Source organism: Canis lupus, chromosome 24 (genome assembly GCF_011100685.1).
Source record: "Canis lupus familiaris isolate Mischka breed German Shepherd chromosome 24, alternate assembly UU_Cfam_GSD_1.0, whole genome shotgun sequence".
NCBI lineage: Eukaryota > Metazoa > Chordata > Mammalia > Carnivora > Canidae > Canis > Canis lupus.
In genome coordinates, this window is record NC_049245.1 from 26,056,009 (window position 1) to 26,072,039 (window position 16,031).

Consider the following 16,031-nt stretch of genomic DNA (forward strand, 5'->3'; position numbering starts at 1 on the left):
ACTCTTGCAGATCCCTAAGGAGCCTCAGGGCCAGAAGAAAGCCAGAGGTGCCCTCAGTTCCAAAGTGACTGGCATTGACCTAATGTTCCCATGCATTTTGTAAAGATGGAAAAAAATGCAATGTTTGTGCCAGGAGAAACACTTAAATAAGGGCACAAATTAAATGAGAAACCTGTCCCTATCAGTTGGGCCCAATGCAGACAATGCAGGACAGCGAACTGTTTCAGTGTGACTTGGAAATTGGCAACAAGACAGTAGATGTTTACCTTCTCTGTTATAGAGGACCTACTTCATTCCTCCAGAGATTCAATTTTTGCTCAGTTCTCACTGTCCCAAGCCCTTGACAATGAGCAATTTTATAACACTTATAAGGACTAAGATCACATGGTGGAAAACTCCATCTCCAGATCTCTTAGCTACACAGCCTGGCTCCCTCCTGGGGATCCTTAAGGCCTGCAGTTCCCTCATCTGCATAAATGATAAGGCTGCCAGCCAGATCCTATCCTGGTAATAAGGGTTATTAATATTCTTTCTTTCTTTTTTTTTTTTTTTAAAGTAGGCTCCATGCCCAGTGTGGAGCCCAATGTGGGGTTTGAACTCATCACCCTAAGATCCAGACCTGAGCTGAGATCAAGAGTTGGATGCTTAACTGACTGAGCCACCCAAGCACCCCAGGGCTACTAATATTCTTATAAAGCTGGTAGGGATTTTATAAACTGCAGTAGATAACAAAATGTTCATCCTCTTTCCCAGTTATAGGAGGCAGAAGGAGGGCTGACAAGTAAAAACCAGCCATCCTCAAACTGAGGCAGTGAACCTGGTACCAAATGGCTAGAGTGAAAGGGGAAAAGTGTAAATTCCTACTCTGTGCCAGGAATTATACTCTAAGTACCCTATATTTAATCCTCCTAACAATCCTCTCAGGCAGATATGCAGATATTTGCATTTCTTAGTTTAGAGATGATAAATTTAGGCTTAGAGAAGTTAAGTAACTCTTCCAGTATCTCCCATCTATGTAAGGAATAGCAAGAATGTAAAAACCTTTCCTTTCCCCACTATCCTAATGTCTATGCCAAGCCCTATATACTGGGTGTAGGACCCTGGGCAAATTTCTTCCTCTCTATCCATGGGGGCACCTCCTTCAAGTAAAGGGAACAGAAACCTAGAGCAATCCTGTATCACCACTGACTTGGAAGCCAGAATGAAGGTTTGAGTCACCATTTCAGGACAAGAACCCTAACTATCTCAATAGTCAGCTGAAGACAGAAGATGGAATGAGGAAGGAGAAGAGAAATAAAATTCAAGCTATTACTTGGTAACCTGTTTCAGAAACAAGACCTATTTCTTGTTTGTTGTTAGAACAGCGTGCCTCAAACCTCAGTGTACAATCACCTGGGGATCTTGTTTAGGATCTTAGTATATCAGTTTAGAGTGATGACAATCCAGCATGTGACCTCATCAGCTGACAAGGAGAGAACATCTGAGTTGAGGAGGTAACTGAAAACCTTGATTATCAGCAAAAATTCCTTTTTTTTTAAGACTCTATTTTATTTATTCATAGAGACAGAGAGAGAGAGAGAGAGGCAGAGACACAGGCAGAGGGAGAAGCAGGCACCACACAGAGAGCCTGACGTGGAACTCGATCCCGGGTCTCCAGGATCACGCCCTGGGCTGCAGGCGGCGCTAAACCGCTGCGCCACCGGGGCTGCCCTCAGCAACAATTCTTAATAGAGATGAGGATGGGGTAGAGAAAGACTCTATTTATCTAATTTCATCCTGCCTTTTTCCCAAAAGGATTTCAGTAAATTAAATGGGATTTTTAAAAGATTCAACTGCTCAGAATAACTAGAAGGGAAATCTAGAGAAAGAGAAGAGTTTAGTACTTTGCTACAGAAATCCAGCTGAAAGGTGACAAGTGTGATCATGCTACTTGAATCACATGTAAAGAAAAAGGGAGATCTGGGATACAATGTTGGAAAAAATAGCATATGGCCAGAAAAGAGTCAGATTTTACCAAAGTTTTCAGTTAGAAGGATAAAGAATAATAGTCCAATGGAGCTGAGAAGCACTAACAGAGAAATTGATGAAAAATATCAATGTATAGAGTCAAAATTAATATTTGGATCTCCAAGAGACCTGAGCATAGGCAAGAGTGAGTTAATGAAGAAAATCCACAGGTGCTTACTTACCAAACTAGAGGTAAGGAGGAGCTATAGGCCTTAGGCTCTTCTCAAAGACAACTTAGTGATGGGAAAGAAAGTAGAACCAGGGGGCACCTGGGTGGCTCAGTTGGTTAAGCATCCAACTCTTGGTTTCAGCTCAGATCATGATCTCAGGGTCATGAGATGGATGGAGCCCAGCATCAGGCTCTCCACTTAGTGTAGAGTCTGCTTAAGGTTATCTGCCTCTTTCTCTTTCCCTCTGTCTCTCCCCTTCACTAGAGTGCATATACTCTCTCTCAAATAAATACAATATTTTAAAGAAAGCAAGAAAGCAGAACCAGTCAGACACAAAGGAAGAACTATTATCTTTTGACAGTGAAAGTCTAGGAAAAATAAGGTTCAGTTCTCCACGCTAAAAAGCCCATGACTATGTGTATCACTCTGCAGAAATACAGAAACTGGGATTTCTGAACTGAAATGCAAGCAAAAATGTTCCCAGGATGACCAGAGAGACACCAGTGTTCTTGGATACTCAGAGATGGCACTGAGACGGCCCTTAAAGTTATCAAGACTACAGATTTAATTTTTGCATCAAAACTCTGAAAAAGAAAACAGAGAAAAGTATACAAGCTCTGCCTGAAGTGGTGATGAGACCGCCAGGGCTCCACAGAACACAGTTTAAAGTCCAACAGTATAGTACAAACATTGTTCACTCAGGAAAAAATGGATGCCCACATCCTTCCAGTTTGGGAAAGAGCCCATAAACACATCAAATGTGGACTCTAGACCTAGGTAGGCCCCTGCTGAGTTGAGTGGCACCGGACAAAGCATTTTCCCTTTCCTGGCCTTAGTTCCCTCATTAGTCAAGGGAAAATACAAGGTAGGATGACCTTTTAGTTCCTGATAGGACCGACATTCTGCGACTCAGAAGCTCCCTTTAATGTAGTACTTTATTTCCCAGAATGAATGCTCCCCACTCCCCAACTCTTCAGTTCTTACTACAATCCTAAGAGATCCACACCCCCGTTATCAACTTGATGAAATTCAACAACTAGCCCACTCATTCAGCGTATCAGCAGAAAGGTGCACCTGGCCTGATCCCAGGGGCATGGAACTCTCAGGCTTTTATCGTACCTGGCACTGTGTCTATTTAGTAAGAGAAAATTCACGAAGATTTCTAGTGCTTGAAAACATTGCTTTGTTACTTGAAAAAGACAATAAGGGACTACACATCGTATTGGCTTTCTAAACTATATGCGGTCTTGTTTTGTAGTTTTCCCCATGACCATGGTAATTTGTCTGGTCTTCATCAGGCTTTGCTAGGATGTACTGACACCAGGTCACTGGTTTGTATTCTAAGGGCAGAGTCGATCACTTTAGTTTTGGCAAGATTGCACACAGGCAACCAAAACAGAATGAAGGCAACAAAGGAAGCTTCCTGAGGAGAATGAGCTGGAAGGGGTCAGCTGGTGTTGAAGTAGTTATGACTGAAAGACTGCAGGAAGTGAGAAGGTAGACAGCAGTGCTTCTACAGCAAGCTGACTCACATCCTTTCTTTTTACATATAAACCACTGTCTGAATGAGTAATTATTATAGCACCTCACAATTACAAAGCACCTTTACATTTAACATCTTATTGGAGGTTAAATGTAAAAAATGTGAAGTATTACTGTGAAATAAAGCCCCAGTACACCAGCATCATCCCTATGTCCGTAGATGAAGAGACTGAGACTGAAAGAAGTGAAATGGACTGAGCAATACAACACAACTAATACATGCAATAGCTAGAACTGAACCCCAACTGTTCCCTCTATGCCCTGTAGCCCCTGTATCACATGGCCTCCCAGGTTCTTACAGACGAAAAGACCTGGAGGGTGGGGATCCCTGGGTAGCTCAGCGGTTTAGCGCCTGCCTTTCAGCCCAGGGCGTGATCCTGGAGTTCCGGGATCTAGTCCCACATCAGGCTCCCTGCATGGAGCCTGCTTCTCTCTCTGCCTGTGTCTCGGCCTCTCTCTCTCTCTCTGTGTCTCCTACGAATAAATAAATAAAATCTTTAAAAAAAAAAAAAAAAAGACCTGGAGGGTGAAAAGGAGAGAAATTTAGCTGACTGCCTCACTGCATCCACCCCACGCTGAAGACCTCTTTTTATCTATGGCCCTAAATTACACTGAGCAGTTAGGATCAGGCCACAGGCTGTAGGATTCCATCCTATGAAGTTAACAAGAAAGCAAAGGTTTGGGACTGAGTTCACCTTCAACTATTAAGTCCACTGAATAAGGGAGATTAAGTCTATAAACAAATCACTGCAGTTCAAAGCACTATAAACATGAGCCTGTGAACTGGACAAACTCTAAAGCAGTTAGTTTCCCAATCAACCTCAACACCACTAACATTGTGGGCCAGATAATTCTTTGTTGTGGGGGGACTGTCCTGGGCATTGTGGAATATTTAGCAGTATTTCTGGCCTCTACCCACTAGAAGCCAGTAGCACCCTCCTCAAACCAATGTGACCACCAAAAATGTCTCCAGATATTGCCAAATGTCCTCTGGGGGGCAAAATCGCCCCCAACTTGAGAACCACTGTTCTAAAGGTTATGGAGCTTTAGGGCAAAGGTCAGTTAATGCAGGTTGTGGGTGTTGAGAAAAAGTTTCATGGAGGAGGTAATATTTGAACTGGATCTTGAAGAAAGGATTCATTTCTTATAGGTGGGAATGAGAGAAGAATAGAAAAAGAAATTCCAGAAAGGGAGGAGAACTTAAACGCAAGAAGATGAGAAAGCATAGGTCTGCTGGAAAATGTCCCAGCTTGGCAAGAGAGTAATTTCCTATTAGTAATAGAAGATAAAGCTATAAATGCCCATTGGAGCAGGTCATAGATAGCAACCCATTAACTGATAGTTATAAGATATACACACATAATGATTTAGCCAATAATACAAGATACCCACAGATGTTTTAATAGCGTCAATGCTATTAAAGCATCAAAGTCAAACCAGTGGTATTTCCATGTGTCCTATGCTCCAAAAAGAATATTGCTTGAGTATCATGTCTTACATTGCACCTAGTATTCACTGCATTCAGAGCTAATGAAGTCTGGAACCAGTGCAGAGGTAGGAGAAATAAATAAGGACTGCGGTGATCCCATAGGAAGTAACAATGATGGACCCTGAATGGATATGTTTTGCACAGATGAATGGGAGGAAAGGACATTCCATGTGAGCATATCAGGTTGGGAAAGAAAGAAATGTGAACAACATATCCAGGAGACAAGAACCATGTAGCTGGAAAGAAGATAAGCTGGTCACAACATATGGATCAGACTTTACTATATGGACAGTAAAGGTTCCTGAAGAACAGAATGACATACTTGTTTAAAATGTATGTGGTCATCTTGGGATGCCTGGGTGGCTCAGTGGTTGAGCATCTGCCTTCAGCTCAGGGCGTGATCCTGGAGTCATGGGATTGAGTCCCACATCGGGCTCCTGCATGGAGCCTGCTTCTCCCTCTGCCTCTGTCTCTGCCTCTCTCTCTGTGTCTCTCATGAATAAATAAATAAAATCTTAAAAATAAAATAAAATGTGGTCATCTTATCTAGTATTTCTCTTAGCTACACATTATTAGAAAGACCTGGGAAGCTTTGAAGAACATTAATACCTAGGCTCTAACCCTAAAGATACAATTTAACTGGGCAAGGGTAAGGCCCAAGTATTGTTTTTAAAATTCCATGGGGGGGGGGATGCCTTTGGTTAAGCATCTGACTCGTTTTTTTTTTTTTTTTTTAAGATTTTATTTATTTATTCATGAGAGACAGAGAGAGAGAGAGAGAGAGAGAGAGAGAGAGAAAGGGCAGAGACACAGGCAGAGGGAGAAGCAGGCTCCATGCAGGGAGCTTGACGTGGGACTCAATCTTGGGTCTCGAGGATCACACCCTGGGCTGAAGGTGGCGCTAAACCACTGAGCCACCAGGGCTGCCCTGACTCTTGGTTTTGCATTAGGTCGTGATCTTGTATTCATGAGATCTGGCCTTGCGTTGGGCTCCACATTAAGTGTGTAATCTGCTTCAGATTCTCTCTCTCTCTTTTTTTAAAAAAGATTTTATTTATTTATTCATAGAGACACAGAAGAATGAGAGGCAGACACAGGCAGAGGGAGAAGCAGGCCCCATGCAGAGAGCCTAACGTGGGACTCGATCCAGGGTCTCCAGGATCACGCCCCAGGCTGCAGGCAGCACTAAACCGCTGCGCCACCGGGGCTGCCCTGCTTCAGATTCTCTCTTCCTTTCTCTTTGCTTCTCTCGGTACTTGCATGCTCACTCTCTCTCTCTCAAATAACTAAATAAAATCCTTAAGAAAAAAAAGGTTTCATGGGTGATTCTGCATGCAGCTAGGGCTGAGAACCAGTAGTCTACAGTCAGGCCTTCAACCTCAGATGAGAAAAGAGGTCTAGAAATTTAAGTGATTTGCCTAAATTCACATGACGAACTGGGTGTGGGGCTGGGACTAGCACCTGGTTTCCTAGTCTAGGCTCTGAAAGATATCACAAAGGACTGGGCTAAATTCCATACGTCAGTCTATAAGAAGCACAATTATCTGATGACTTGGCTCTTAAGTTTTGCCAGGGTTAAAGCCTGAATTAATCTAATCATAAAGCTATTGACTTAAGTACCTCCTTTAGTGTCTAGAGTAATGGATGTTGGTTTCACTGCTATCCCCTGGGGACCCTTAGGAAAGGAAACTGTCTCAGGAGACTACAGAAAGTCAGAAAAACAAGCCCTAAGCCACCCAGCTCCATGGAAGAAACAATGACTTTTTATAACACAGCTCACTGACCTTTTTACTACATAAAGCAGTCTGGATTACTCTCCAGCAAAAGAAATACCCTCAGAGATGCTATCGCATAAGCAAAGGTAGGGGGGAAAAGTGGTCAAAAGCAGCTGGTAAAGCATGCTCATAGACCCTCATTCTAACAGAAACACCCCTGGAAGGGCCGTCCTTGCACCTTGAATTTTTCTGAAAGGCAAACAGCAGCACCCCTTAAAACAGCCCTACCTTCCTGTTGTGTCACTCCTAAATTCTGGCATGGCAGCAGGTGGTAAACAAGAGGTTTGCAGAGACTGCCAAGCTGGGAATCTGAGCCTGAGCTGTATAATCATCCTATTCATTCCAGGGCACTGGTACAGATAACTACTAGAACAGAGCAACACCCATGTAGGGGCCTTCTTGTTAATCCCAGACACCCACCAACCAGCTGAAGCTCTAACATAGTGGTTACACTAAAGTAACTCTAGAAACAGAAGCACTACCTTCTGTTTTCCACTCTTTAGGGATCCAACTCAGGACACTAGGAAAACTACTGCTGCCAAGGTTCTAGTACATGCTCTTGGGACAGGATCTGGATTCCTATCAGCTTTAAGACAGAAACCCTGGCAACAATTGGTTCTTTAAGACAGCCTGCAAGGAGATAAAGGACAAACAAGGGCTGTAAGATGTGGTAACCCAATACTCATACTAACCGAATACACTGAACTATGATAAGCACTTTATCCATTCATTGTTTCATTTTATCTCCCAACCCACTTCTAAGATAGGTACTATAATCTTCCCCCACTCTACAGATGAAGAAACTGAAGCTTGGAGAGGTTCTGCAATATGTAGAAAGCCACACTGCTAAAATTTGAACCAGGCAGAAGGATCTGAACTTGAACATCCTGCATCTAGAGCTTGGTCAGGCCTCTACAGACAACTTTTTCTACATGATGCCAGCTCATCATTAATTCTGCTTAATTTTTCAGGTTTGGCTACTAGAGTTTACCAGGATCTAAATGACCAAAAAATTCTGAAAATTAAAAAGTACCATACAAAGTTTAGGTATTATTATTATTATCACTATTATTTTAATGAATAAAAGAGCTTTGTACCCTGGATGTATCTGAAAAGCAATCTATCCTATTCGATATAATCACTCAAAGTTATATTTTAGTCAATACTATATTAAAACTATGTCCCAACACGAAGACTCAAAAGCAGTATCTACAAAAGTTGAAGAATGGCAGGAAAGGCCCTGTGTCTAGAGCTTTCTCAACTGCCGAAATAAAGAGAAAATAGCCTGATTCCCCTCTTTTCTATCTGCCAAGTATTATGGTTTCACATAAAACAGCTTCAGAGCTAAAATCTCATAATTTTAAAAAAGTATTCAATTTTCATCCATAGATCGTGGGACTCCAGGATCATGTCCTGGGCCAAAGGCAGGTACCCAACCACTGAGCCACCCAGGCATCCCAACAATTACCAATTAAATGAAAAGATGACAAGACTTTGAACCTTATCATTATATTATTATAAATAGGAAGCACTTTACCCTGATTTATTGCATTAATGAGGGCTTAGGCTATCAAACTCACAGTTTCTACAACAGAATAACTATGGCCCCAGGCCTGAAACACCATTACCTTTAAAAAGATACTGCAAACCTGTAACAACAAAAAATAAAATAATAGGTAATAAAGTATAAAGAATGGCTGTATCAGAAATTTATACTTGATCAACTGAAAACTCAAACTAGAATGTGGACATTTTTTAAGTGGTGAGGGAACTATAGTCAAATAATGTAGCCAAAGCCTGGGGGAAGCCACCCCTTTACTTGGGAAATGAAATTTCATTTTCTATATTAAATCTCTGAGAAAGATAAAAAGTACAAATTTCAAACAAAAAGTTGGGGGAGGGCAGCCCCGGTGGCGTAACAGTTTAGCGCTGCCTGCAGCCTGGGGTGTGATCCTGGAGACCTTGGATCGAGTCCCACATTGGGCTTCCTGCATGGAGCCTGCTTCTCCCTCTGTCTGTGTGTCTCTATGAATAAATAAACAAAATCTTAAAAAAAAAAAAAAAGCTGGGGGAAACACCTACTCCATATCATATGCTCTTTACCAAGTTTAATAGCATAGCCTGTTTGGTAATGTAATTAGTGTTTATATAGAAATCATCACAGAATGCAGTGAAGCCATATTACCTTCAAAGTACACCCCATTCAGCCATGAACAATATATATTTATCTAGGACTGATAATATGTCAAGCTCTGTAAGGCGTTATGGAAAACATGACAGAATCCCTTCACTGAAGAAATAAGATGAAGATACAATACTATTCATTTTTGCATGGTATTTAAAACATCCTCCACATGTCTTAATTTTACATTAATAAAAGAACAAATGATGGCAAAATTGTAGATAAATATGATAAATCCAACAGAATTAGCATTGTGATTAAAACTAAAATTTTTCAGGATCCCTGGGTGGCTCAGTGGTTTAGCACCTGCCTTCAGCCTAGGGCATGATCCTGGAGTCCTGGGATGGAGTCCTGGAGTCCCACATCAGGCTCCATCTAGGGAGCCTGTTTCTCCCTGTGCCTTTGTCTCTGCCCCGCCCCCTCTCTCTGTATCTCTCATGAATAAATAAAACCTTAGAAGAAAAAACTAAAAATTTTCATTTACTAAAGAAAGCTCTGAAATGTGGTAAATACACTCAATCTAGGTTAAGTTTTTGTGTGTCTTTTAAAAACGGGAGGGGGCTTGATTTAAAAAGGTCTTTCAGAATAGAAAACTTGACACCCAGTTTTGCAGTAAACCCAGTCAAAATGTTATCAATCTTTGGATTTGGAAGTCCTTGACACACATTTTCCTTTTATCATCCCTGTTCGGGCTTGCCAATTTTTCTTCCAGAATCTCCCATTTGCCTCTTCTTTTTCTTTCTGTCCTCACTTCTTGCCTGGATTTGCTCATTCACTCATCATTTACCAAATGCTTATCAGCTGCCATGCACAAAGCTAGACTAGACTCTTGTCCTTGCTCTTAGGAAGCTCACATGATACCATGTAGAACTGTTATCTGCCCATCTCTATGACTGGACTGCAAACTTTAGCTAAGGTTTTGTATTTCCAGAACCTAGTAGCATCTGGCATACAGTCTAAATATGTTTACTGTATGACACTAGATTACTTCGGCAAGCTCTTTTTAAATCCATTTATATCTTCAAAAAGGACTCTTCCTTTTTTAAAATACAAAAGGAATATATGAACAATGCAAAAATAAGATAGAAAAGGTATAGAATACAAAGTGAATTCTCCAATCCCCTAAATACTACTTCCAGAAGTGACTACTATTACAGTTTGGAATGTATCTTTCCAGAGTTTTCCTCTCCTGGTATATAACACACATTTTTATACTTTTCTGGAATAAATTCTTTGAGAGTTTTTGACTCTAGATTCTCAACTTTCTAATCCAGTTGAAATTCTCCAAGTGTCGTCCCTAGATTAGAACCATCAGCATCACCGGAGCACTTGTTAAAAATACAAATTTCCAGGCCCCACTCTGGACCTACTAAATCAGAAACTCTGGAGGTAGGGTCCCCCACAACATGGTTTTATTTTTTATTTTTTTAGCCCAGTGTTTCTTGACCTCATGACTCCAAGATCAAGAGTCGCATGCTCTACTGACTGAGCCAGCGAGGCACCCCCTAAAATCAGTTTTAAACTCTTCAGGTAATTCTAATGCACACTAAGGGTAGAGAACCACTATTATAATCCAGTCAAGCCAGGTTTGTTGGTTGGTTTTTGTTTTTTTACTATTTTCTTAAACAGGGTTTCACCATGCTACTTCAAAATCCTTTCCTTGTCCTTTTAATTCTTACCCTATCAACCTGTCAAAGCCCAGAAAGTCCTAACTCCTCCCCAAAGTGCTCTCATTACCACAGCTCATGCTGATCCCTCTTGCCTCTCCCCCAACTCCTGTGACACACCTAGTTCCTCCACCACACAATTATAGTTAACAATTAACAGTTCTTTACTATTCCCCAGCAAAGCTCCTTAAAGACATGAATCATTTTTGTTTCTCTTCCTCACCTCTGTTCTAAGCACACAAATGGAATTTTAATAGACTTGCTGGTTGATATAAGGATGAATTCACTAATTAATGAATAAAAACCTAGAATTTCCAAGTTGTAGCCCCGGTTCTGTGACCTTGGACAAGTTCACTTCTCAGGATGAGGTCCACAAAAGCAAAAAAGACTCAATGACTTGATGCTTCCTGCCAACTTCAACTGTGTATGATTTTAAGAAATGTCCCATTATACTGTCATATTGCTTGTTTATAATGCTATTATAGCAACTTTTAGACTTGAGTTACAGCCAGATATGGTGTTTCCCCAGTTAGCTAGTAAGCTCTTTTAACAAGGATCATCATCTATTCAACTGAAAATCTTTTTTTTTTTTTTTTTAGATTTTATTCATGAGAGAGAGAGAGAGAGAGGCAGAGACACAGGCAGAGGGAGAAGCAGGCTCCACGCAGGGAGCCCGACATGGGACTCGATCCTGGGTCTCCAGGATCAGGTCCTGGGCTGAAGATGGTGCTATACCGTTGAGCCACCCAGGGATCCCCCTATTCAACTGAAAATCTTATATCATGCCTTACATACAATAACAGCTTGATATATTTGCAGAAAGTTATTTAGAAAAACTCTTTAAAAAGCTTCATTTATGTAGAAAACCTATCCATAGATCTGTTGCCTCCCTTAGAGCCCTTTGGGCATACTTTCAGTCACATAAGGCAAAAGAATGTAAAAATTCTCACATGTATCTAGGGATAGACTACAAGGCCATAAGCCTCAGATTACCTTACTTCAGCATGCAAATAAAAACTGCCCTGTACACTTAAGTGGCATATACCAAGAAGCCTCTTTATCCCCAAATCTACTATTTACAGTTGGGGATAAAGAGGCTTCTTGGTGCAAAACCCTTATCTGGGTTTCTGTTTACAGAAACAGGATGGAATGGAGACTTCTGAGTGGCAGGTCAGATTCAACCAGAAGTTGATTCTAAAGGAAAGTACAGCAAAGAGAAATTGAAGGGCAAGAAGGAGGAACAGAAGGGCAGCAGGGAAACATCACACTGAGTAATGAAAAGAAGCAGTGGAAATTCACAGAATCTTTACCAAGGGCCTACTATGAACCCAGCACTTGGGACTGCAAAGATGACTCCTGACCTCAAAGAGCTAACAGTCCTGAGGGTAAGACTGAAGCCTCTACCCTACTGTGTATGCGTGTATAATTTTAATTGGAAAAATCAAGCAAGGAAGGCTTCACAGAAAAGGTGATGAGTTAATGGAGCTCTGAAGTGTGTAGGAAGATTTGCTAAGGGAGAAAAAATCGACACTTGAGCTAGTTATTTTGGGGAAGAAACATTCACATATTTTTACAGCTGTTCCTTAGGGGCTTTAAATCATGGAGGTTTCTTATATTCACCACCACTTTGTCAATGCCTTCTTTCTCTTGCTACTTTGTTTTAAATACTGAGATGCTCAAGCCCAGCGTTTGGAACAGAGGAAAAAAAAAAAATAGCACCCAAATGAGGTGAGTGCTCGCCAAATTTGCTCTGTCACCTCCAGATCCAGCCAGTCCTGCTCTCCCGGCAGCCAGAAAAGGAAGACAAATTATATATCCTCTGGGGGCCCAGGCTGGGGGTAAAATTTGGATGCGGGGAGACCAGGCTTATCCCTGTTCCGCCAGTGAGGTAATATGGGAAAGCTTCCCTACCTCCTAAGCCACGAGGTTCTAATCTGTCTACCTGTGACATGGAGGCCAGCTTTGCAGAGGGGAAAAAAAAGCTGCATGAAAAATAAGGGGGATGCACTGGATTGGGAAATGCTAAGGTATTAGGTGAGATAATCATCATAAGATGTTCAGTAATATCCTTGGCACACAGTAAGCCTTGGACGAACGTGACCTCTTATCAACACATACTACTACGATTATTATTATTACAGTAACACCTCAATTGTACTCCAACAAGATACTGTTTTCACAGCCTACCTTCATGACGTTGAAGAAGCAACTCCAGAGAAGGAAGTTTCAAAAAATTTTAAAGGTACAAGATCAAATCCCAACTGTACCGGCCTGAGAGCCCAAGACCTTGAGTTCAAGATCTAGCCCTGCCCCTACCAAGCGCATGACCTTGGGCAAACACTTCACCTCTGTGCCTCAGTTTCCTCATTTGCAAAGTGGGGCTTAGAAGCTCCTCCCGCACAGGGTCGTCGTGGGGTCCAGCCTGAGGGTACTCCTCGCTGCACCGAGGTCGCACGGGCGACCTCCCCGGCCCACCTTCCACCCCCCCCCACCCCCCCACCCCCGGCTTCGGGACGTGCGGGGTAGGAGAACGCCCGACCCGAGGCCCACAGAGCTCTGCTGCCTGTACGGCAGGAGCAGGAAAGGGGGGCGCGCTTGAGGTACGTCCCTGAGACCGAGGGGTCGGGCGCCCCGAGGCTCGGCCCTCGCCGTCCGCACGCTGTCATCGGCGGCTTCGTCGCGGGGCCCCGAAGCCCGGGCACTGGGGGCAGCTGAGGGAGGCCGGGCTGAGCCAGGTCCGCGGACGGCGTCGGAGACTCGGAGAAGGCTGGCAGCGCGAGCCCCGGGCCCCCGCGCGCCGCGGAGATGAGGCGCGGGAGAGAGCCGGGAGAGCGACACCCCCGCAGGCAGCGCCGCGCGTCCCCAACAGGCCGGGCTGAGGCGCTCACTCACCTGAGGCGCGGGTACCCGCCAGCAGTGCAGCAGCGGCAGCGGTAGCGGCTGCGAGAGGGGCGGGGAAGGCTCTGCGGCCGCGCAGGCGCGCTGAGGATACCGGGGCCACGCAGGCGCACTGCGCCTGCCCCGCTCGGGAACTACAGAGAAGATGGTGGCTGAGCCGGGAGTGCCCGGCGGCGCCATCTTGGATGTAGTTTCTCAGGTTGCGGAGTCTCCTGGGAGAACCCGAAACTGGAGCTGCCGGGAAGGAGGGGCGTTGAGTGCAGCGTCTGGCCCGCCTGCTCCCCTTCCGCCAAATCTCCTCCTTAATGAAGCGCTTCAGAACCCTTGCAGGGCAAGGAAGGCATCCTCCTCCTTAAATGGACCTGGAGACGTACCCAAGGGCACATGGCCTAGCACAGTGCTTGGCTTGTGGAAGGTGCTTACGAAATTTTTGGTGAATGAGCACAGTTAACTGAAGAACTAGCATCCAAGACTCAGGGTTCCTAATTCCCAGTCCTCCATTCTAACACCTGTGTTACGACTGCCAGCCACACCACCTCCTTTCTTGGGTGTCACAAGGGGAACGGAGTTTTTGTTTTTAAGAATGACTATACACATTACGCTCAATGACTCGACAATGGAACACCAAAATGTACAGGACATAATTCCCTACCTGAAAGAGCTTCTCGGTTAATCTCGCTGACTAAAATGTAAAACAGTCTCAACTAAATTAGGGAAAATGGAAGAAATGTTAACAACTCAAGGGCAGTGATTGTCTATAATCTTATTATTCATCAAGCACAATTCCAGAAGGACACTTGGGAAGAGGGGAAACTAGAATACGCGCTTTTATTATGATTTGTTTACCCATTAACATATACTGAGTGCCAAATTGGTTCTACTATCTCTGTGTCCTTGGTTAGATTAGTAAACTTCTCAGTGCTTGAGTTCTTCATCTTTAATGACAAAAAATACAAACTACCTAGGTTGTGGTGTGTATGCATGTAATATACGTAGAGTTGATACGTGCTGTCTTATTTGGCTGTTGAAGATGCAGAAAAAGCACTTCTTACCCTGGAGTTTGAACAAATTCTTATAAACAATAAAAATGCAGTACCATGTAATAAAATAAAGGAAGGTGCAACCACATGGGAGAATTGTTATCTATTCCCATTTTACAGATGGGTAAATTTGAACATAAGAGATAAAGATTTATTTTAAACAGTGTGCTCCTTCCATTCATTATACTACTCTGCTTCTTAAAGAATAGGCAATTAATACCTCTCCTCGGATACTTAAAAGCCCTAGCTTTCCTTAACAATATTATCCATTCTCAAGGTTTTGATAGCTACATATAGATTACTTCCAAATTTTAGCTCTAGTCCAGATTTTTCTACCCAGTTTTCCATCTCTATATCCAATGGTCTAGTTGACTTCTCCATCTGGTATCTCAAATTGAACTGACTAGCTTTCCCATCTTGTTAGCTGCTCTATTAATCCACCCAGTTGTTCAAGCTTTCACCCCTTCAGCACATTGATACCATTATTCTAAATTTATACTATTTAATCTGACTTACAGCATCCCTGTGATATAGGTTCTACCTTTCTTCCAATCTTACAGATAGGAGGTTAAATAACATTTTTCTCAGTCACAGTAAGTAGCACCTAGGCTTTTAACATATAGGTCGCATATCTAAGTTCTAGACACTATGAGTAACTCTCATGTCTGTTTTTGTTCTTTGCTCTCTCCCCAGGTCCTAGAACAGTACCTGGCATATAGCAGCAGCTCTGTAAATACATGAAAGAAAAAGGAATGTAGGAGGGTGCCTGGGTGGCTCACTTGGTTAAGCATCTGTCTTCAGCTCAGGTCATGATCTCAGGGTCCTTGGATCAAGCCCTGGGTGGGGCTCCCTGCTCAGCAAGGAGCCTGCTTCTCCCTCTCCCCATGCTTGTGTGCTCTGTCAAAAAAATAATCTTAAAAAAAAGAATGTAGGTCAAAGGAAGGAGATATCACCTTTCACTAACTGGTACTTAGGCCAAGGTTTAAGACTTTATGACTGGGTATTTAAATGAAGTAGGCTTTATCCTATTACAAGGATCAGAGAATAAGAAACATTAACAATAAATTAGTTGGTGTTGGGACGTCTGGGTGGCTCAGTGGTTGAGTGTCTGCCTTTGGCTCAGGTCATGATCCCAGGATCCTGGGATCAAGTCCTGCATCAGGCTTCCTGCATGGAGCCTGCTTCTCCCTCTGCCTATGTCTCTGCCTCTCTCTGTGTGTCTCTCGTGAATAAATAAAGTCTTAAAAAAAAAAATTAGTTG

At 42.9% G+C, this 16,031-nt stretch overlaps 1 protein-coding gene across 6 annotated transcripts in view; it reads right to left on the reverse strand.

Moving 5' to 3' along the window:
* NDRG3 (NDRG family member 3) overlaps positions 1-13,854 on the reverse strand; it is a 74,506-nt gene extending 60,652 nt beyond the window's left edge. For all 6 annotated transcript variants that reach the window (XR_005377813.1, XR_005377814.1, XM_038572225.1 and 3 more), the window contains exon 1: positions 13,725-13,854. The gene's annotated coding sequence lies outside the window, so the exon portion shown is untranslated. The remainder of the gene's footprint in view (positions 1-13,724) is intronic.
* Between the last annotated feature and the right edge of the window lie 2,177 nt (positions 13,855-16,031).